Raw genomic sequence first — 23,396 nt, 5'->3', positions numbered from 1 at the left:
TATGGTAAATTTCCAAAGTCAGAACAGGGGATCCAGTAACTGTTCTGGCCCTGTTTCATGAAAACTTAAACATCTCATAAAGTACGGCTCATATGGTCGTTTTGCTTCTTCCATATGAAAATAGACTCATCAAGGTTTGATTACATAATTTATTCATTATTTAATTACATTCCTACTATTTTTAGTGAATTTTCAAACTCACATCACTGCTGCTGTCAGTGTCAATTTTAAGGTAAATTTCACCTATTTCATAGTTTCCATGATTCAACTAGCCATTGACATACATAGCACCAAAATGATCGTGATTAACCATTCCAATGGCTAATCGTTACCAAGAATTTCCATACCACTCAATGAACAATATACAAAATGATTAGAATGCTATGCTCAAAATATATGTAAGCCATTTTCGCATGGCTATCCGAATATATACATTACCAAAAGGTACTTGATTAACAACAAAGGGTAGTCCTATACATGCCATTATCAGAGTTCAGCTAAAAGAGTACCAAAAGGGCTTCGATAGTGTGGACGACTTCGACTTTGACAATCCCGAGTCCGATAGCTGACGAGCAAAATCTATAAAACAGAGAATCAAAGCAACGGAATAAGCATTTAATGCTTAGTAAGTTTGAGTAATGAAATTAGTTTTGACTAAAGTATAACATTCATATGGCTAAATGAATAACTTCATATATGCACATTCTCATAATGATACTTACTTCATGCTTCAATCAACATATTCATACACAAGGTATCAAACCTAACTAAAGGTCGAAAGTTCGTTAATCAATTGAGCGAATACTATTTAAAAGGAATCAACCTTTCCGATGCATATACGAAACATACCTTATCGTTTGGATTTTATGAGCGTATTAATTGAAATTATTACAGCAAGATCGTTCACTTCCAAACTCAAGTATCTTCGGGATCTAGCCGGATATAACAACTCGCACAAATGCCTTCGGGTCTTAGCCTGGATATAGCAACTCGCACAAATGCCTTCGAGTCTTAGCCCGGATATAATCACTAGCATAAATGCCTTCGGGACATAGCCTGGATATAGCAACTCGCACGAATGCCTTCGGATCTTAGTCCGGTTATCATCCGAATAATCATGCACATATGTCCACAAATCATAACACATCTTTATTTTGTTTTCATTACTAGAACTCAGACACAAGGCACTTATCTACCATTACCATTTTCGGCTCAATAACCACATACAAAGAGCATGGTTTTGATTCGCTATATAACATGATCTAATAGAATCATAATCTAAGTTCCACTACTCGAAAACTTACCTCGGACGTTGTCGAACGACTTCAACAGCTATTCGATTACTTTTTCCTTTCCCTTATTTGAAATTGCCCCCTATGCTCTTGAGCTTAAGTTCAACAAATTTTAAACTAGTCATTAATCGACTATTCAAGTATTACTTTCAGAATATAATACATATAGATTAGACTTTCACACATATAGATTATAGTAAGCTTTATAAAAAAAAATCAATAAATAATTCATTAGCAAAATTTTCATTAATGTTTACAATATAATTACAATTTCCTATAAGTGACTTCCGAGCAATAGTCACTAAAGTTTTTATAATCGAGCTACGAAACTCCAAATCAATTGTCAGTAAATTTTTCTTGATGAAGACTCATTTATCTATTATCCATAAAATTTTCAAAATTTTTAGTTTAGCCCAACAATACCAGATTTTTCTTAAAGTTCATCTTGTTTCACTGCTTGACTAAACCGACTACTCTTCACTACTGAATCAAATTTCTCATTGTACGTAATTCAAAATATGTTCTCTTTTCTTTCTTTAGAATTGGCTAGGAAGAAACATGGATGAAGACTTTGTTTCTTTCACCCATTTTCTTTCTTTAATTATCATTTCTTTATTTTATTACATCACCCATACTAATATGGCATCTAGCTAATTAAAGTTAATAGAAAATTCACATTTGATTATATAATTTGTAGCATGGCCGGCCACTACCTATAGTTTGGCTAATTTGACATGCAAGTACAAGCACTTTCCCACAAACATTAATAGGCCACTTTAGCATTTGCCTAGTACATTTCTAAATTGTCTCACATAAGTCCCTACTAATAAATTTCACATATACTGACCAATTTAAAGTATGAAACTTCCACACATTCATATTAACATATAATAAGCATCAAGTATGACGGTTATGACTCGGTTTTGTGGTCCCGAAACCACTTTCCGACTAGGGTCACATTAGGGCTGTCACAACTCTCCCCCACTTAAGAAATTTTTGTCCCCGAAAATCTTACCGGTAAATAGGTTTGGGTATCGTTCTTTCATAGAGTTCTCGGTTTCCCAAGTAGCTTCTTCTGTAACGTCGAAGCATCGAAACATGAAAAACGTTGTGAATCCTTTCAAGTTCAGGGGGTAAAAGCAACCTATATGCAACTGGACCAACTCGTTCGGAGATTTCATACGGCCCAATGAACCTCGGACTCAGTTTGCCCTTACGGCCAAATCTGAGTATCTTTTTCCAAGGTGAAACCTTAAGAAACACTTTGTCTCCCACCTGATACTCAATATCTCTTCGTTTTAAATCCGCATACGACTTCTGACGATCCGATGTCGCCTTCAGACTTTCACGAATTATTTTTACTTTCATTCAAAGATCTTTAATCAAATCAACTCGAAAATTTTACTCTCACCGAGTTCGGTCCAAAACAACAATGTATACGGCATTTACGGCCATACAACCTCGTAAGGTGCCATCTTAATGCTTGATTGAAAACTATTGTTGTGGCGAATTCAATCAAAGGTAAATACCGCCCCATGAACCACTAAACTCAAGGATGCAACATCTCAACATATCCTCAAGTATCTGAATTATCCGCTAAGATTGACCATCAATTTGTGGATGAAAAGCGGTGCTAAAATGCAACTTGGTACCCAAAGCTTCTTGCAATTTCTTCCAAAATCGCGAGGTGAACCTCGGATCTCTATCCGACACAATAGAAATAGGTACCCCGTGTAATCTTACAATCTGAGAAATATACAATTCAGCTAGTTTATCCAATGAAAAATCCGTACGTACAGGGATAAAGTGAGCCGACTTAGTCAGTCTATCAATGACAACCCAAATTGCATCTTTCTTACTTGCCGACAATGGCAACCCAGATACAAAATCTTTCGTGACTCGATCCCATTTCCATTCAGGTATCATGATCGGCTGAAGTAAACCTGTAGGTACTTGATGTTCCGCTTTCACTTGTTGACATATTAAACACCTCGAAACAAAATTGAAAATGTCTCGTTTCATACCATGCCACCTAAACTGACGTCTCAGATCGTTGTACATTTTCGTACTCCCCGGGTGAATTGACATTCGGCTACCATGAGCTTCGTTCAGAATTATCGAAATAAGTTCTGAATTTCATGGAACACACAAACGACCTCTGAACCTCAAACAATCGTCATCATCAATTTGAAACCCCGATTCCATATTCAAAACGCATTCAGCCCATTTTGCAACCAATTCATCATCGACTTTCTGAGCTTCACGAATTTGGTGAATCAACAATGGTTTGGCCTTTAATTCTGCTACTAACACATTGTTGGATAGAACAGATAGGTGTACATTCGTCGCTCGTAAAGCAAACAGTGATTTACGACTTAAAGCATCCGCAACCACATTAGCCTTTCCCGGGTGATAGTCAATGACAAGCTCATAATCTTTTAACAACTCGAGCCAACGTCTTTGTCGCAGATTCAAGTCTCTTTGAGTCATCAAATATTTGAGACTTTTGTGATCCGAATATACATGACACTTCTCACCAAATAAGTAATGTCGCCATATTTTCAAAGCGAATACGATGGCAGCTAGTTCGAGATCATGCGTTGGATAATTTTTTTCATGTGGCTTCAATTCTCTCGACGCATAAGCTACAACTCGACCTTCTTGCATCAATACACAACCCAACCCAAGTAAGGATGCATCACTGTAAATGACAAACTCCTTGCCCGATTCAGGCTGCACTAGTACTGGAGCTTCAGTCAGATAAGTTTTCAGTTGATCGAAACATTTCTGACACTTTTCTGTCCATTCAAACTTAACATCTTTCTGAAGTAGTTTCGTTATTGGTGTGGCTATCATCGAGAAATCCTTTACGAACCGTCTGTAGTAACCGACAAGTCCCAAAAAACTCCGAATCTCAGTAATATTTCTTGGAGGCTTCCAGTTAAGTATGGCTGAAATTTTGCTCGGATCAACTCGAATACCCGATTGCAGATACCACATGACCCAAGAAGCTAACCTCTTAACCGAACTCACACTTCATGAACTTAGCATATAACCGCTTATCCCGTAAAATTTGCAACACTAGTCCTGTGTTCAAGATGATCGGTTTCATTTCTCGAATAAACCAAAATATCATCGATAAACACAACTACAAACCGATCCAAATACGGTCTGAAGATCCGATTCATCAAATCCATAAATACCGCAGGGCATTAGTGACCCCAAACGGCATCACTAAGAACTCGAGTGACCATATCTCGCTCGAAAGCGGTTTGGTTATATCCGAATCTCGAATTCAAGAATCGATAATAACCCGATCTCAAAGCTATCTTTGAAAACACCGAGGCTCCCTTTAGTTGATCAAACAAATCATCAATACGCTGTAACGGATATTTATTCTTTATTGTCACTTTATTCACCGACGATAGTCGATGCACAACCTCATGGTTCCGTCCTTCTTTTCACAAACAATCTGGTGCACCCTAAGGTGAAAAACTTGGTCGAGCGAAACCTCTATCCGTCAACTCTTGCAACCGAAGCTTTCAACTCTTTTAACTCGGTTGGTGCCATACGACACGGAGCTATCGAAATCGGTGTAGTCCGTGTACAAGCTCAATACCAAACTCCACCTCCGAGCAGTGGTAAACCCAGTAATTCTTGGGAAAACCTCCAGATATTCACAAACCACCAAGCAGATTCAGCTTCTTTTCTAACTCTTTGTCATCAAGTACATACGCAAGGTATGCTTCACACCCCTTTCTTACATATTTCTGAGCCAACATCGATGATATTATAGCTGGCAACCCATTCAAGTCAGTAGACTCAACTTGGATTATCTCGTTATTTACACACCTCAAATCAATGGTTTTTCTTTTGCAATTTACAATTGCATCATGTACGGTCAACCAATCCATACCGAGGATAACATCAAATTCATCAAACGGTAAAAGCATCAAATCGACCAGAAAATAGGAACCTCGGATTACTAGGGGAAATTTCTTACACACTTTGTCAACAAGTACATAACGACCCAAGGAATTCGACACTCGAATTACGAACTCAGTAGACTCAACAAGTAAAGTCTTACTGGATGCTAAGGTTTCACATATATAAAAATGAGTAGAACCAGAGTCAATCAAAGCAATCACATTAGTATCAAAGAGAGTAAAAGTACCGGTAATAACATCTGACGAGGAAGCATCCTCGCATGCGCGTATAGCATAAGCTCTAGCAGGAGCATGAGCCTCAGATCTGGTTGTAGCATCTCTAGATCCTCTCTGACCGCCACTAGCATAGCCCGTGTTTCTAGATGGTCTACCCCGGGCAGTAGTAGCACCTGGTTTCCCACTTTGATTTACATTTTGTTCGATACGGTCTCGGGCAATCCTCGATAAAATGGTCGGTGATTCAAGACTTATAATGAGAGCGGTCATGGAATCTACAACTCCCCGAATTCCATTTACCACAATCATCGGCACTCGCTCGTCTCGACGATCATTTCCAACATCGGTGACCAACGTGAGTCGTGTACTCTGTGGGGTCGATCGCAATCTCGTCTAGAAAACCCGAAGTGTCTCTAGACCGCCTAAGTCTTCTAAATTTCTTCGATGATCTGAAAGGGCTTTTCAAGATCTCTTACGAAACTCCTTTGCTCCCATATCGCCTTTTCTTTTCTCCTCATCGAGCTCTTGACTTTACAAGCTCGCTCGACAAGTACCACAAATTCTCTCGATTTCTAAAATGCCAACATACGACTTTATATCATCGTTCAAATTCGTCTTCAAACATTTACACATCACACTTCAAGAAATGCATTCTCGCGCATCGGCTAAGCCTTACAAACTTTCGCTCATAATCGAAGAACCGACATGGAACCTTGTTTAAGTTCAAGAAATTATTTTCGCTTTTGATCAATGAATCTCGGTGATATACTTTTTTCAAACTCGGTTTGGAAAAACTCCCAAGTTACTTGCTCTCTGGGCACAATGTAAATCAACGTATTCCACCAATAGTAGGCAGATCACGTAGCAAGGAGATCGTACACTTTAGGCATTCATCGGGTGTGCAAGATAGTTCATCAAGTACCCGAATAGTATTGTCCAACCAAAATTCAGCTTGTTCGGCATCATCGCTGTCTGTAGCCTTAAATTTAGTAGCCCCGTGTTTTTGGATTCTATCAACTGGGGGCTTATTTAATCTTATCTGGTCAGTTACCAGAGGTATCACAGGTGCAGGGGTTGTATTATTCGGGAGTGGGGGTTGTGGAACAGCCGTATTAGTTCGAATGTACTGATTGAACCAGTCATTCATTATGCTATAAAAAGCTTGTCTAGCTTCGTCATTCTGATTACTAGCAATAGGTTGAGAGTCCACCGACGCTGTCCCTTGTGCGGGAGTAGGCGCTACACTCTCAAGATCATCAGCTACAGCTCGGTTGGGATCGGGATCCATTACTATAAACAAACACATTTTTAACTGTCAGAAATCACCACACTATCAAATAAACACATAATGGCATGTATAGCTAGACCCAAACGTATTACGGTAGTCCTAGAATCGACTAAACCGTAGCTCTGATACCAATAAAATTGTAACGCCTGCACCGAGACCGCTGTCAAGTCGAACACGAGATGTTAACGGACTTAATTCATTTATTTACAGTTCATTTTAAAATTTCGTGCAAGTGGCTAATGCAAGTATCACACCTTAAAAATCATATCTCGAGTTCCAAAAGTCAAAAAATGATTCCGTAAATTTTCCCTAAAACTAGACTCATATATCCATCTACATAATTTTTCTAGAATTTGTGGTCGGGCCAATTATTACAGTTTATTAGTTAAAGTCTCCCATGTTTCAGGGTTCGACTACTCTGACCTTCATGCATTACGACTTAGATATCTCCCTGTACAGGGCTTCAATACATATTCCGTTTCTTTCTAATGAAACTAGACTCAAAAAGGAATCTTTATAAGGCATGACCTCTAATTATTTCTGGTTAATTTATGGTAAATTTCCAAATTCAGAACAGGGGATCCAAGAACTGCTTCGCGCCTGCTTTCATGAAAACTTAAACATCTCATAAAGTAAGGCTCATATGGTCATTTCGGTTCTTCCATATGAAAATAGACTCATCAAGGTTCGATTACATAATTTATTCATTATTTAATTACATTCCTAATATTTTTAGTGAATTTGCAAACTCACATCATCTCACTTTGTCAATGTCAATTTTAAGGTAAATTTCACCTATTTCATAGTTTCCATGATTCAACTAGCCATTGACATACATAGCACCAAAATGATCGTGATTAACCATTCCAATGGCTAATCGTTACCAAGCTTTTCCATACCACTCAATGAACAATATACAAAATGATTAGAATGCTATGCTCAAAATATATGTAAGCCATTTTCGCATGGCTATCCGAATATATACATTACCAAAAGGTACTTGATTAACAACAAAGGGTAGTCCTATACATGCCATTATCAGAGTTCAACTAAAAGAGCACCAAAAGGGCTTCGATAGTGTGGACGACTTCGACTTTGACAATCCCGAGTCTGATAGCTGACAAGCAAAATCTATAAAACAGAGAATCAAAGCAACGGAATAAGCATTTAATGCTTAGTAAGTTTGAGTAATGAAATTAGTTTTGACTAAAGTATAACATTCATATGGCTAAATGAATAACTTCATATATGCACATTCTCATAATCATACTTACTTCATGCTTCAATCAACATATTCATACACAAGGTATCAAACCTAACTAAAGGTTGGAAGTTCGTTAATCAATTGAGCGAATACTATTTAAAAGGAATCAACCTTTCCGATGCATATATGAAACATACCTTATCGTTTGGATTTTATGAGCGTATTAATTGAAATTATTACAGCAAGATCGCTCACTTCCAAACTCAAGTATCTTCGGGATTTAGCAGGATATAACAACTCGCACAAATGCCTTCGGGTCTTAGCCCGGATATAATCACTAGCATAAATGCCTTCGGGACATAGCCCGGATATAGCAACTCGCACGAATGCCTTCGGATCTTAGTCCGGTTATCATCCGAATAATCATGCACATATGTCCACAAATCATAACACATCTTTATTTCGTTTTCATTACTAGAACTCAGACACAAGGCACTTATCTACCATTACCATTTTCGGCTCAATAACCACATACAAAGAGCATGGTTTTGATTCGCTATATAACATGATCTAATAGAATCATAATCTAAGTTCCACTACTCGAAAACTTACCTCGGACATTGTCGAACGACTTCAACGGCTATTCGATTACTTTTTCCTTTCCCTTATCTGAAATTTCCCCCCTATGCTCTTGAGCTTAAGTTCAACAAATTTTAAACTAGTCATTAATCGACTATTCAAGTATTACTTTCAGAATATAATACATATAGATTAGACTTTCACACATATAGATTATAGTAAGCTTTATAAAAAAATCAATAAATAATTCATTAGCAAAATTTTATTAATGTTTACAATATAATTACAATTTCCTATAAGTGACTTCCGAGCAACAAATACTAAAGTTTTTATAACTGAGCTACGAAACTCCAAATCAATTGCAGTAAATTTTTCTTGATGAAGACTCATTTATCTATTATCCATAAAATTTTCAAAATTTTTAGTTTAGCCCAACAATACCAGATTTTTCTTAAAGTTCATCTTGTTTCACTGTTTGACTAAATCGACTACTCTTCACTACTGAATCAAATTTCTCATTGTACGTAATTCAAAATATGTTCTCTTTTCTTTCTTTAGAATCTGCTAGGAAGAAACATGGATGAAGATTTTGTTTCTTTCACCCATTTTCTTCCTTTAATTATCATTTCTTTATTTTATTACATTACCCATACTAATATGGCATCTAGCTAATTAAAGTTAATAGAAAATTCACATTTGATTATATAATTTGTAGCATGGCCGGCCACTACCTATAGTTTGGCTAATTTGACATGCAAGTACAAGCACTTTCCCACATACATTAATAGGCCATTTTAGCATTTGCCTAGCACATTTCTAAATTGTCTCACATAAGTCCCTACTAATAAATTTCACATATACTGACCAAATTAAAGTATGAAACTTCCACACATTCATATTCACATATAATAAGCATCAAGTATGACGGTTATGACTCGGTTTTGTGGTCCCGAAATGGATAAGCAAATGGAAAGAAACGGGGTAAGCATAAAGCTCAGTAAGTTGCATAAAAATGAACAAGAACTACTTATCATAAAGCAATATGCTCATAACCTTTCATAATTTATTCATGAGTACCATAATTAAATGTAAGTACAACTTACTCCTCACCATCCAATAGAACTCATATTGCATACATTGAATCTATATCTCATACAGTTCATTTAGGTACCTGTACCACTCATCACATGATCATAACTTTTCTCATTTCGATAGGAATGATAAACCTTTTATTGAACCATTTAGAATATTACCGGATACTTAATAACCTTAACATGGGTTAAGATGCTGACACCATGTCCCAGAAATGGTCTTACACTAGCTCTCATTTGTCGGTGTCGATGCAATGTCCCGACAGGTCTTACACTGACACAACACAAGTTGACGCCATGTCCTAGACAGGTCTTACACTAGCTTGTATATCACAAGGCTGATGCTTTCCCAGACATGCCTTACACTAGCTCTAGTCTCAATGCCAATGCAAGTCCCAGACATGTCTTACACTGGCTTAAATATCTTGAGGCCGATGCATGTCCCAAACAAGTCTTACACTGGCTCTTATGCTATGGCTGATGCATGTCCCAGACATGTCTTACACTAGCACACATATCACCCATTATCACGGTACAAATATCCAAGTCTATTCCAAATGTTCAACGAAAGTCTTTATTACGTAAATTTCTTAACATGTATCTCGCATTCAAAATCAAGACAATTTAGGCCATATCAATTCAATTACACATCATATGGATATAATTGTATTATTAACATACAACTTACCTAAGTATTCAAAATATAGCGACTATTTTGACTTAGTCCACTAGCTTCGCTTTTCCTCGGTCTAGGTCTGGATTTTGTAATTCTCGATCTATAATGATGAAAATTCACACATTTAATCATTTTATTAATCTAGGTACTCAACAATTTATAATTGGGAAAAATGACCATTTTGCCCCTAAACTTTCGCAAAATAACCATTTTACCCCTAGGTTTGAAAATCTATTTTTATCACATTTTCTCACTAGCCAAGCCTAGCTGATTACTTTTTATACTAGAAGTAGCCTACAATTCTCATTATTTCACACATTTATCACCTATTTTACAACTTATGCAAAATGGTCCTTAGTTAGGGTTTTCATGAAAACTACTTCACAAAAGTTGTTTATTACACTACCATAGTTCATTTTCTTACATGAAATTTTAGAAAACGACATGAACACACTCATGGTAAAACCCTAGACTATCAACCATTTTGAAAAATAGTCCCCTCATTTGAAAGCTCATGTTACAAGGGTTCTAAAAGTACAAAAATCATCAAGAAAAACCCTCAAGATCACTTACTTGTAGATAGATTAAGTGGCTGAAATTTTCAAGCTTTCAAAGCCCAAAAATGGCTGAATTTTCGGTGGATAAGAAATGGTGAAAAGGGATGATATCATCTCTCTTTTATTTTATTTCTATTTTAGTCAAATAAGCTACCAAAACCCACCTAATTTGACTTTTTTAACCATTCTTGTCCTCATGGCAGGCCAAGCACTCTTTTTAGGGTCTATTTTCCCTTTAAAGACACCCAATTTTGGTTCTCTAGTTATTTGACACCCTTAGCTATCAAAATAGGACTTTTGCACTTAATACGATTTAGTTCTTTTGCGCGATTAAGCTCTCAAACTGTAACCCCCTAACCTGTAACCATCGCCGGACTAGGTTAAGAGGTATTACCGGACTTATAATAACATTCAGAACAATAATTAACAAATAATCTTATCATTTCGGTAAATGTCATTCATTCACATTCAATAAGAACTTAAATCGAGCATACAGAGCCTAATTCATGCATTTGGGACCAATCTGATAACATATAAATGTTTCAGAAACTTAGAAAAATTTTCAACTTTTAAAAGGTCACACGCCTATGTGAATAGGCCGTGTACCTCACACGGCCTTAGACAAACCCGTGTGTCTAAGCCATGGAAAAACAGGGCACACATACTGACTTATCCACACGACCACAAGACACACCCGTGTGCCAGACCGTGTGAAAATTAGGGAGGCTACTGACTTGGCCACACGGCCGACCACACGCCCATGTGTCTGCCTGTATGCCACACACGACCAGTAGACACGCCCGTGTGTCTAGGCCGTGTCAAAACTGAAGGGTATATTGACTTTAATTCATAGGGTTCCCTAGGGGACACACGGCCGTGTAACATGACCATGTGTCACACACAGACACACGCCCGTGTCTCTGGCCGTGTCGACAAAAATAGGCCATTTGAATAGCCAATTTGCCACCCCAATTTGGGTCAAGCTACAAGCACCAAATCAAGCATATATACACAACCATTTCAGCCAATATTTATACCAAACCATACATAATTCATACTCCAACATTACCAATCATTTCAAATATCAATTCATAAATAAATTCATACCAAAGCTTAAACTAAAATCATACCTAAACATACGATCAATACATCATTCAATCAAATGCTCAAAACTTACCAAAACTTCTGAACATTTACCATTTCTTTTGATCAACCAAAACATACCAAAATTTTCACATTAGCATCACATGTCATATACCATTATCAACTATAAGTTTAAACACAAACTAGCCATATCACATGGCTAAATATGTACATCGCAAAACATAATTCCACAACTTCTAGCCTATACATGCCATACTTTAACCAAAAAAAGGTTTGATATGGTGACGATCCTCGACGATCCCCAAGCTCACAGTAGCTTCGATATTTATAAAACAATGCAAACACACAAAAAGTAAGCTTTCAAAAGCTTAGTAAGCCATATACAAATAAATATATCCTTCAAAGCAAATAAGTATCATCAAATCATTTATACTTTGTATACCAATGCTAACACAAATCTCATATTCAAATACTTACCTTTCATTCTCAAATAGACTATACAAAGTAAACATACTTGAATCTGATATAATTTCACAAAGTTATTTATTTTCTCGGAATGCCTGTTTAAACCATTTGGAAACATAAGGATACGCGGATAGCTCAGAGAAAATATATAATGCCAATGTCCCAGACATGGTATTACATGTAATCAAACATCGATGCCACTGTCCCAGATAGGGTCTTACATGAAGTCAGATACGATGCCAATGTCCCAGACATGGTCGTAAAGCAAAACAGATATCAAAAATCCTATGTCATGACATATGTATCCTAACTATTCCTAAGGTTTGTACGGGGCTTTTCAGACGTCAGAACTTTTTCGATACTTTCTCGGATAGCATATATTTAGCTTTGACATTCATTCATCACAATTCAATATCAAATGAATAATAAGAATTCAATTCAAACATGTTTATTGTATATCGACTTACCTCGTAGGGATTCGGATAGATGGAATCGGTTATTCGACGACTTTCGAATTTCCCCGATCTAATTCCGTATTCTTTAGTTCCTGATCTAAATCAATTAAAATTTAACTTATTCAATCACACATTCATTCAAAACAATCTATATACACACAATTATGGTATTTTGCAAACTAGCCCTCACATATTTACATTTTGACACTTTAGTTCCTAATTCACAAAATCACAAAATACACATAATTTTCTTGTACACAAGCTTAGTTGAATTTTCATAGCTCTCATACAAGTCCATACATTTCATTTATTTCACATTTTTATCCCTCAAAATAACATTTTTGCAATTTAGGCCACTTGACTCAAAATTATCAAAAATCCAAAGATAAAACATATAAACCCAACATCAAACTTTCATATTTCATCAATTAACAACATAAAGCTATGAATTCATCCATGGCACATTTCAAAATCATCATCAAAAGCAGAAATTGAGGCATGGGCTTGATAGTATACGAAGCAACGATTACAAAAATGTAGAAAATATTAAAAACTGATCAAAACACATACCTCAATCACCAAAATAGGTAGCCGAACCCTAGTAAGCTTATTTCTTTCTTTTTCTTAGCTGAACCCTAGCAAGCTTATTTCTTTCTTTTTCTTTTGTGAATTTTGGCAATGGTGATGAATATATCACCTAATTCATGATTTTCTTTTATTAATAATAACTTTAATAACAATTTTCCTATTTTGCCCTTTTATAAACCATTATAAATTCATTATATACAAGGTCATTAAGGTCCACTCAAGCTTACAATGGTCACATTACCACATACGGACCTCACAATTAATGAGCCAAATCAATTAGGCACTTTTAACAAACAACAGGAAACTTTTACATTTTACGCGATTAAGTCCTTTTATCAAATTGAGCACACAAACAGTTAAATTTTAATACGAAACTTTCACACATGCTCATTCACATATCATAAACATGAAAAATAATATTTAAATATTTTTCTAACTCGGATATGTGGTCTTGAAACCACTGTTCCGACTAAGGTCTAAACTGGACTGTTACACAAACGCTAAAATTAATTCACCAAATTTTTCATGCACCTTTATAATCATGTCATCACACAAAATAATATTAAAATAATTTTTATGGCTTCAGAATAGTGGTTTCGTAACCACTATTCCGACTAGCCCCAAAATTGGTCTATTACAATTCTCCCCGTTAGGGATTTTCGTCCCCGAAAATCTTACCGGTGAATAGATTCGGGTATTAGACTTTCATGGTCTCCTCGGATTCCCACATGGCTTCTTCGACTCCATGTCTATGCCATAACACTTTAACAAGTGCTATAATTTTATTCCCTAATTGTTTAATTTCTCGAGCCAAAATCTTAAACAGCTTTTCGCCATAAGTCATGCCTGGCTGAATCTCAACCTCAATTGGCGCGATCACATACGAAGGATCCGATCTATATTGACGTAACATGGACACATGAAACACGTCGTGAATCTTTTCCAATTCTGAGGGCAAAGCCAATCGATATACTACCGGTCCAATTGTGTCAGTCATCTAATAAGGTCCAATGAATCGTGGACTTAATTTTTTGTTCCTTCTGAATCAGAGAACCTTCTTCCATAGGGATACCTTTAAAAACACTTTATCCCTAACTTAGAACCCGATCTCTTTCCGTTTCAAATCTGCGTAGGATTTATATCTATCCGATGCAGCCTTTATACAATCATGAATCACTTTAACTTTTTCCTCAGTTTTTCTGACTCAGTCGACCCCGTGAATCTAATTCTCTCTCAGCTTAGTCTAATATAAAGGCGTTCGGCACTTACTCCCATATAAAGCCTCATAAGGTGCCAATTTCAAACTCGACTGATAACTATTGTTGTAGGAAAATTCCACCAATGATAAACACTTTTTCCAGCTACCTTGGAACTCGAGAGCACAACACCGTAACATATATTCTAATATCTGAATTACTCTCTCTGATTGTCCATTGATTTATGGGTGGAAAGCTGTGCTAAAGTTCAACTTTGTTCCCAAAGCCTCTTGTAATTTCTTCCAAAACCTCGAGGTAAACCTCGGATCTCTATCTGAAATAATCAACAAAGGCACTCCATGAAGTCTCACTGTGACACCCTATACCCGTAACCCACGCCAGGGAGAAACACAAGGCATTACCTAACTTGATCTCAAGCATACAACCAATCTCAAGTCACCGAGACTCGATCCAACTTAAAATTTTTTCAATTTCTACTTTAAACTTCTTATTATGGGCCTACGAGCCTCAAATCGACCGTTGAAAATAATTCGGGACTATACCGGGTCTTTAAACCAACTATGAAAATTTTATCCTTAAAACAGGGCACACGCTCGTGAGGAAGGGCAACACGTTTGTGTAACCAACTCGACATGGTCGTGCTGATGGCTCGTGTGGCTCACACAGCCTAAGCACCCTGGGACACGCCCATGTCCCACACCCATATAGAATTAATTTCTAATACACACCTACAGGGGTTTTTACACGGCCAGACACATGCCCGTGTCCCTCACACGGCCACAGCACGCCTGTGTCCTAGCCAGTGTGCAAAAACCTAGGTATTCTATTTTTGACGTCAGCACGCTCGAAATGTCACACGTCCAAGGCACATGCCCGTGCACTGGGCCGTGTCCTCCACACGACTGAGACACACGGTCGTGTCTCTGCTCATGTGTTTATTACCATACATACTGACTTGAATTTTTTACGTGCAAGGGACACACGGCCAAACCAGACGCTCATGGGGCAAACCGTGTGTCACACACGGCCAAGATACACGTCCGTATACCTACCCGTATGGACAGTATAAGGCTATTTACCAAGCCCCAATGCCACCCTTACATATATTGTTCCATACAAATACCAACCAATATCGAAACAAGTATAACTTCTATAACTAAATCAGGCATAATAGACATTCATTCAACCATGAGAATGGATCTTTTATAAATTCAAAATGAAAATTACTGTTATTCAAAGCTTAATACAAATTAAAGGGTTTCCAACCCAAGCCAACACATCTGGCCAATTCTCAAAGACACAAAATAATAAAGTCTAAGTCCTATACATGCCATATTCAAAAATATAAATCCAACTATATTGAATGCTTCTGTTGATAGTGTGATTGATATCTCTGACTTCTGGAACCCTTGAGCTAGTTAGGCGGCACTGTAAGGAAATGGAAAGGAATGGGAGTAAGCATAAAAGCTTACTAAGTTGCATATAAGTAAGTACACAACAACAACATTTTATCAATGATCCACATGCTCATGATACCAAGGTAGGCATAAGCATAACTTACTTATTACCATCCATTATTAGTCACATATTGTTCAATGAGCTCATATCTCATACGTACCAATTAGGTACCTGTACCACTTGCAACATGATTATACTTTTCTCATTAGCTTAAGAACATAACGTTCACCGTTGAACCATTTGGAACGCTTCTGGATATTTATTAAGCCTCAAACATGGGTAAGGTGCCGGTGCCATGTCCCAAACATGGTCTTACACTGGCTCACATCTCAAGTCGATGCCATGTCACATACATGGTCTTACACTGACTATCATCTCGCAGCCGATGCATGTCCCAGACATGTCTTACACTAGCTCTCGTCTCAATGCCGATGCCATGTCCCAGACATGGTCTTACACTGCCTCTCATAATGTGGCCGATGCATGTGCCAGACATGTCTTACACTAGCCAACAACAACCTATATGTCACGGCATGAATATCTGATTTATTTCCTAGGTTCAAACAGGAACTCTACTATCTCTATTATCATCATGCTATCTCAATTCCACAATCAAGCAATTCATGCTATATTAATTCAAATACAATTCAACACATACATCAGTAATGTAGTTGTATTATTTATATACAACTTACCTCGGATTACAAAATGTGGCGACTAGTTGGTTTAGTCAATTTGCTTGGTTTTCCCCTAGTCTAGGTTTGGATTTGGCAATTCGTGATCTAAAATAAAAAAATGCACTCATTTAATCACTAAATAAAAGTAAGAAATTAAAATTCACATCTTCAGTCAAATGATCGTTTTGCCCTTAAACTTTGGCAAAATGACCATTTTACCCCTATGCTCAAAAATAGATTTTTATCGAATTTCTTCACATCTTAAGCTTAGATGAGCTCTTTTTACTCTCATAGAAACCCCAAATTCTCTCTATTTCACACATTTATCATTCATTTTACAACTCATGCAAAATGGTCCCTTTAGGTATTTTCATGGTAACACCTTTCACAAAAGTTGTCTATTACACAACTAAGACTCATATTCTTCCATAAAATTTTAGAAAACACCCTAAATTCTCTCATGGAAAAACCCTAGACCTTCAACCATTTTGTAAGATATACCCCTCATTTGAAAGCTCATGCTTCAAGGGTATCAAAAATGCAAAAATCATCAACAAAGGGTATGAAAATCACTTACTTATGAGTCAACTAAGTAGCTGAAAATTTTGAGTGTTCAAACCCCCTTCAATGGCCAATTTTCGGTGGTGTGTGTTAGAAGAAAAGAAAATATGACAACTTTTCTTTATTTTACTCAATTTGCTAATGTCATCAAAACCTAACACTTTGACTAATTGATTTCCTTGTCTCATGGCCGACTATGCTTTCATTTAAGGGTCTAATTGCCCTTTAAAGAACCCCAATTTTGGTTCTCTAGCTATTTAACACCCTTAGCTATCAATTCAAGACTTTTGCACTTTATGCGGTTTAGCCTTTTTTTCACAATTGCTCACAAACGTTAACATTACTCACCAAATTTTTCATGCACTTCTATAATCATACTATGACTATAAAATAATAATAAAATAATATACTCGAATTTGGATTTGTGGTCTCGAAACCACTATTCTGACTAGTTTCAAAATTGAGCTATTACATTTCTCCCCCTTCGGGATTTTCATCCTCAAAAATCTTACTAGTGAATAAGTTTGGGTACTGATCTCTCATAGTCTCTTCAGGTTCCCATGTGGCTTCCTCGACTCCATGTCTATGCCACAAAACTTTCACAAGTACTATACTCTTATTTCTCAACTGTTTGACTTCTCGAGCTAAAATCTTGACCGACTTTTCACCATAAGTCATGTTAGGATGAATCTCAACCTCTTATGGCGAAATCACATGGGAAGGGTCTGATCTATATCGACGTAGCTTGGACACATGAAACACGTTGTGAATCTTTTCTAACTCTGGTGGTAAAGTCAATCGATAAGCAGCCGGTCCTACTCTCTTGATAACCTCATAAGGCCCTATAAAATGAGGACTCAATTTACCCCTTCTACCAAATCTAAGAACTTTCCTCCACGAGGACACTTTCAAAAATTCCTTATCACCGACTAGAAACTCAATTTCCTTTCGTTTCAAATCCACATAGGATTTCTGTCTATCCGAGGCAGCCTTCAGGTAGTCACGAATCACTCTAACTTTCTCTTCAGTTTCCTTGACTAAATCGATCCCGTGAATTTGACCCTCTCTAAGCTCGGTCCAATATAAGGGCGTTCGACACTTTCGTCCATACAAAGCCTCATAAGGCACCATTTTCAGACTTGTCTTATGACTGTTACTATAGGCGAATTCAACCAACGGTAGATATTTTTCCCAACTACCTTGGAACTCTAGGACGCAACATCATAACATGTCCTCTAATATATGAATTACTCTCTCTGACTGGCCGTCGGTTTGCGGATGGAAAGCTGTGCTAAAAATCAACTTTGTTCCCAATGCCTCTTGTAACTTTTTCCAAAACCTTAAGGTAAATCTCGAGTCTCTGTCTGAAATAATCGATATGGGCACTCCATGCAGTCTCACAATCTCGGAAACATACAAGTCAGCTAATCTCTCAATGGAGTAATTGGTACGTACAAGTATGAAGTGTGCCGAATTTGTTAGCCTATCCACATTAACCCAAACAACATCCTTTTTCTTCAGGGTTACCAAAAAACCCGTCACAAAATCTATAGTGATCCGATCCCATTTCTATTCGGGGACTATGATAAGCTAAAGTAGACCCGAAGGTACTTGGTGTTCATCCTTCACTTGCTGACACACTAGGCACTTAGACACAAACTCTGAAATGTCTCTTTTCATACCCGACCACCAATACATTTTCTTGAGGTCATTGTACATTTTCATACTGCCCGGGTGGACAGAAAAAAAACCACTATGTGCCTCTCTCAGAATCTTCTGAATAAGCTCATTGTCCTTGGGTACACAAACTCTGTCTTTGAATATTATACATCCGTCGGTACCAATACAAAAACTTGATTCAATTCCTAACTCACACTGAGTTTTCTTGGCTTGCAATTTCTCATCACCCTTCTGAGCTTCTTGGATTTCTTGAAGAAACGTCGATCTAGCTCCCAACTCTGCTAGAATCGAACCATCGTCAAGAAAATCCATACTGACATTCATTGCTCTTAGCGTAAATAATGATTTTCTACTCAAAGCATTGGCAACCACGTTCGCTTTTCCCGGGTGGTAGTCGATAATCAACTCGTAATCCTTTATTAGCTCTAACCATCATCGTTGCCTTAGGTTCAACTCTTTTTGAGTCATCAAGTACTTAAGGCTCTTATGATCAGTGAACACTCAACACTTCTCGCCATATAGATGGTGTCTCCAAATTTTCAACGCGAATATGATGGCAAGCAACTCTAAGTCATGCATCGGGTAATTCTTCTCATGTGGCTTCAGTTGCCTTGAAGCGTAAGCTATGACCTTACCTTCATGCATAAGCACACACCCTAAACCATTCAAAAAGGCGTCGCTATATACTACAAACTCCTTGCCTGACTTTGGTTGCACTAACACTAGGGCTTCAGTCAACAAAGCCTTTAATTTCTTGAAACTCTATTGGCACTTTTCTATCCATTCAAACTTGACATCCTTTTACAGCAGCCTTGTCATTAGTGTAGCTATCATAGAGAATCCGTTTACAAACTGTCTATAATATCCTGCTAAACCCAAAAAGCTTCGAACCTTAGTTACATTCCTCAACAATTTCCACTCGACAATAGCCGAGATCTTGCTTGGGTCAACTATGATCCCGTCACCTGACACAATGTGTCCTTGAAACCTGACCTCATTAAGCCAAAATTAACTTTTACTGAATTTGGCGTACAATTGCTTGTTTTTCAAGGTTTGCAACATAACTCTAAGATGCTCCGTGTGCTTGCTTTCATCACGCGAATAGACCAATATGTCATCGATAAAGACAACGACAAACTTATCTAGATACAGTCAAAAAATACGGTTCATCAAATCCATAAACACCGCTGGAGAATTAGTCAAACCAAAGGGCATGACGAGGAACTCATAATGCCCGTATCTTGTCCGAAAAGCAGTCTTCAATACATCTTGCTCTTTGACTCTCAACTGATAATAACCAGACCTCAAGTCTATCTTGGAGAACACCGTGGCTCCTTTCAACTGATCGAATAAATCATCTATCCTTGGCAAAAGATACTTGTTCTTCACAGTTACCTTATTTAGTTGTCTATAGGCGATACATAACCTCATCGACCTGTCTTTATTTTTCACAAACAACACTGGTGCACCCCACGGTGAATAACTAGGTCTTGCAAAACCTTTATCTATTAACTTTTGCAGCTGTACTTTTAACTCTTTCAACTCTGTCGGGGCAATTCTATATGGACCAATAGAAATAGTTGTCGTACCAGGGGCTAACTCAATTTCGAATTCTGTCTCCCTCACCTGGGCAATCCGGTAATTCTTCTGGAAACACATCTGTAAACTCACAAACCACTGGTACCGATTCAATCTTCAACTCAGTCACATGAGTATTCATCACAAAATCTAGATAAGCCTCATATCCTTTCCTCAAATATTTCTCGGTAGTCAAAGACGATATTACTACAGGTAGATTATCTGACTCATCTGGTCCAACTCGAAGAACATTCTCGTCTTCACATTTCAACTCAATTACCTTTTTCCCACAGTCCACTACAACACTATGAGCAGTTAACCAATCTACTCCAAGGATTACATCAAACTCATTAAACGGTAGTAACATCAAGTTAGCCGGAAAACAATGACCTCTAATTGTTAAAGGGCAATTTCTACATACTTGGTCCACTAGTACATGTCTGCCTAAAGGATTGGACACTTTTATTACAAACTTAGTGGAATCTACTAGCATACTCATACGAGGTATCAAATCCATACAAATATAAGAGTGAGTAGATCCCGGGTCAATTAAAGCAACAATAAATATTTCATGGATAGAAAAGGTACCTGTGATCATGTCGGGAAAATCTGCCTCTTCCTGAGCTCGAATAGCATAAGTCCTTGCAGGTGCTCTACCCTCGGACCTTACCGCAGCATGTCTTGGCCTACCTCTACTGGTAGCATCACTTTCGGGGTTCTTTTGTGATCTACCGCTCAATGGAGCACTGCTTCCTTTCACATATTATTTTCTCTCTCTTTCATCCAACTCGGGACAATCACAGATGAAGTGTTCCAATGATCCGCACTTGAAATAGCCCCTTTCATTCCCTCAGCACTAGCCAAAATGACGCCTTCCACATTGCGAGCAGTTGGGCCTATTTGGCTAAGTGCTACCAACACTTGTGACTGAAGTGGTCTGGGATTTCGAAGTTATGTTATGCCAGTTCTTGCTCCTATTCGAATACCCAACCGAAGCATTCGATCAAGTAGTAAACTCTCTCTATCTTTTGGATGAGGACTGATATGATTTCCCCATCTGTCTCTTTTTTGAATCCGGCGACTCAAAAGCCGACTTCCTCCTTTCTTTAATCAGCTCTTAGGCCTTACAGGCTCTTTCAACAAGTGCTACAAATTTTCTCAGCTTTAAAATGCCAACAAACACTCGGATATCTTCATTGAGGCCATCCTCAAACCTCTTACACATGGTGGCTTCCGTAGATACTGATAAACGCCAAATTATACATATCTATACCCCAAATACTTAGCATATTTATGGATATTTATTACTAGATTTGTGGATTTTGGTGCTCTTAATCCAGTTATTTCATGTTTTGTACTCAAGAGAGCACCAAGAGTCGAAAGGAGCCAAAAATGAGCTAAAAAGGGACAAAACAGACCAAATCGAGAAGATGACACGGCCTAAGCCTTGCCACACGGGTATCTCACACTCCCGTGGCCTTCGGGGGTGTCGACCAAGGTTTTCACGATTCACACGGCCTGGCCGTTGAGCCCACACGGCTGTGTGCAATTCAACGGATCGAACATGGCCTGGTAATCCGTCACACGGCCGTGGAACACAGGCGTGTCCCTTTTTCAAAGAGTTGTATTTTACACGGAAAAGAATACTTAGGGAGGAAGAAAACCAATCCAAAGCCTATATAAACACCCTAAGTGTGACCTAGAAAGGGGCCGCTCTTTCTAGAACTTCTGGAATACAGAACCGCACGCTAGGAATTACTTGAAGAAAGCCAGACGATCCATCTCAAAAGCCGGAGCTACTCCAAGACTGAAGATCTCTCTCAGAATTCCTTCAGGGGTTTTAGAGTTTTCTTTATGTTTTGTTATTTTCATACTCTTGAGATGTACTCTTATTTTATTATGAACTAAACCCTTTAGATACCTAAGGGGGATAAAACCTATGATGGATCTTCTTATTATTATCTGAACTGTATGATAAAACTTGATTTGTTCTTAAGTATGTGTTCGTAATGCTCGAGTTAATATTCCGGGTATTAATTTATGATTTGATGTGGTTATGCGGAGGAGAAATAGACCCTGCCAAAGAGTAGATTTGGCATAATTAAGCGGAGTTGATCGAATGCCTAGAAATAAGGTTACGAGATTTTACCAGATTAGGGTGAAACCTAATATGGGAGTCCATAGAGTGATTTACTGCTTCCCTAGGGGTTTTAATTAAGAAAGAAATTTCGATTAATTCAACTGAGGGTTAGACATTATTAGTCTCGAAAGGGATAATAACATAGGTTAGGGAGTCTCACGGATCAAGTCAAGTGAATAAATCGTCCGGTTCAGAGTCAGATAACAAGTGAAATCGTCCGGTTCAAGTCTTTTTCCAAATTTTCTCTTTGCTTTAATTAAATCAGTTAATTAGTTTAAATAATTAGTTAATTAAAACAAACCCTTTTATTCTTAGGCTAGCTAATAAAAAGATAGTTATTACTAGTACTTTTGGTTACCTTGGGTACGATATCCCGGTCTTGCCATTACTATACTATTGTTCGATAGGTGCGCTTGCCTTTTCGTTGTGATAATAGTTAGTCTAGGTTTGATCTTCATTATAAATATTTATTACTTGTTACGAATCACGCGATCAAGTTTTTCGCGCCGTTGCCGAGGAACTGAAATATTAGGAACACTAAATTTTTATTACTTTAGCCATTTATTTTTCTTGCAATTTTATTTTATTTTATTTTATTATTTATTAATTTACTTTTTCTCTCT

Source organism: Gossypium arboreum, chromosome 8 (genome assembly GCF_025698485.1).
Source record: "Gossypium arboreum isolate Shixiya-1 chromosome 8, ASM2569848v2, whole genome shotgun sequence".
Lineage (NCBI taxonomy): Eukaryota > Viridiplantae > Streptophyta > Magnoliopsida > Malvales > Malvaceae > Gossypium > Gossypium arboreum.
Note: the sequence above shows the minus strand (reverse complement) of the source record.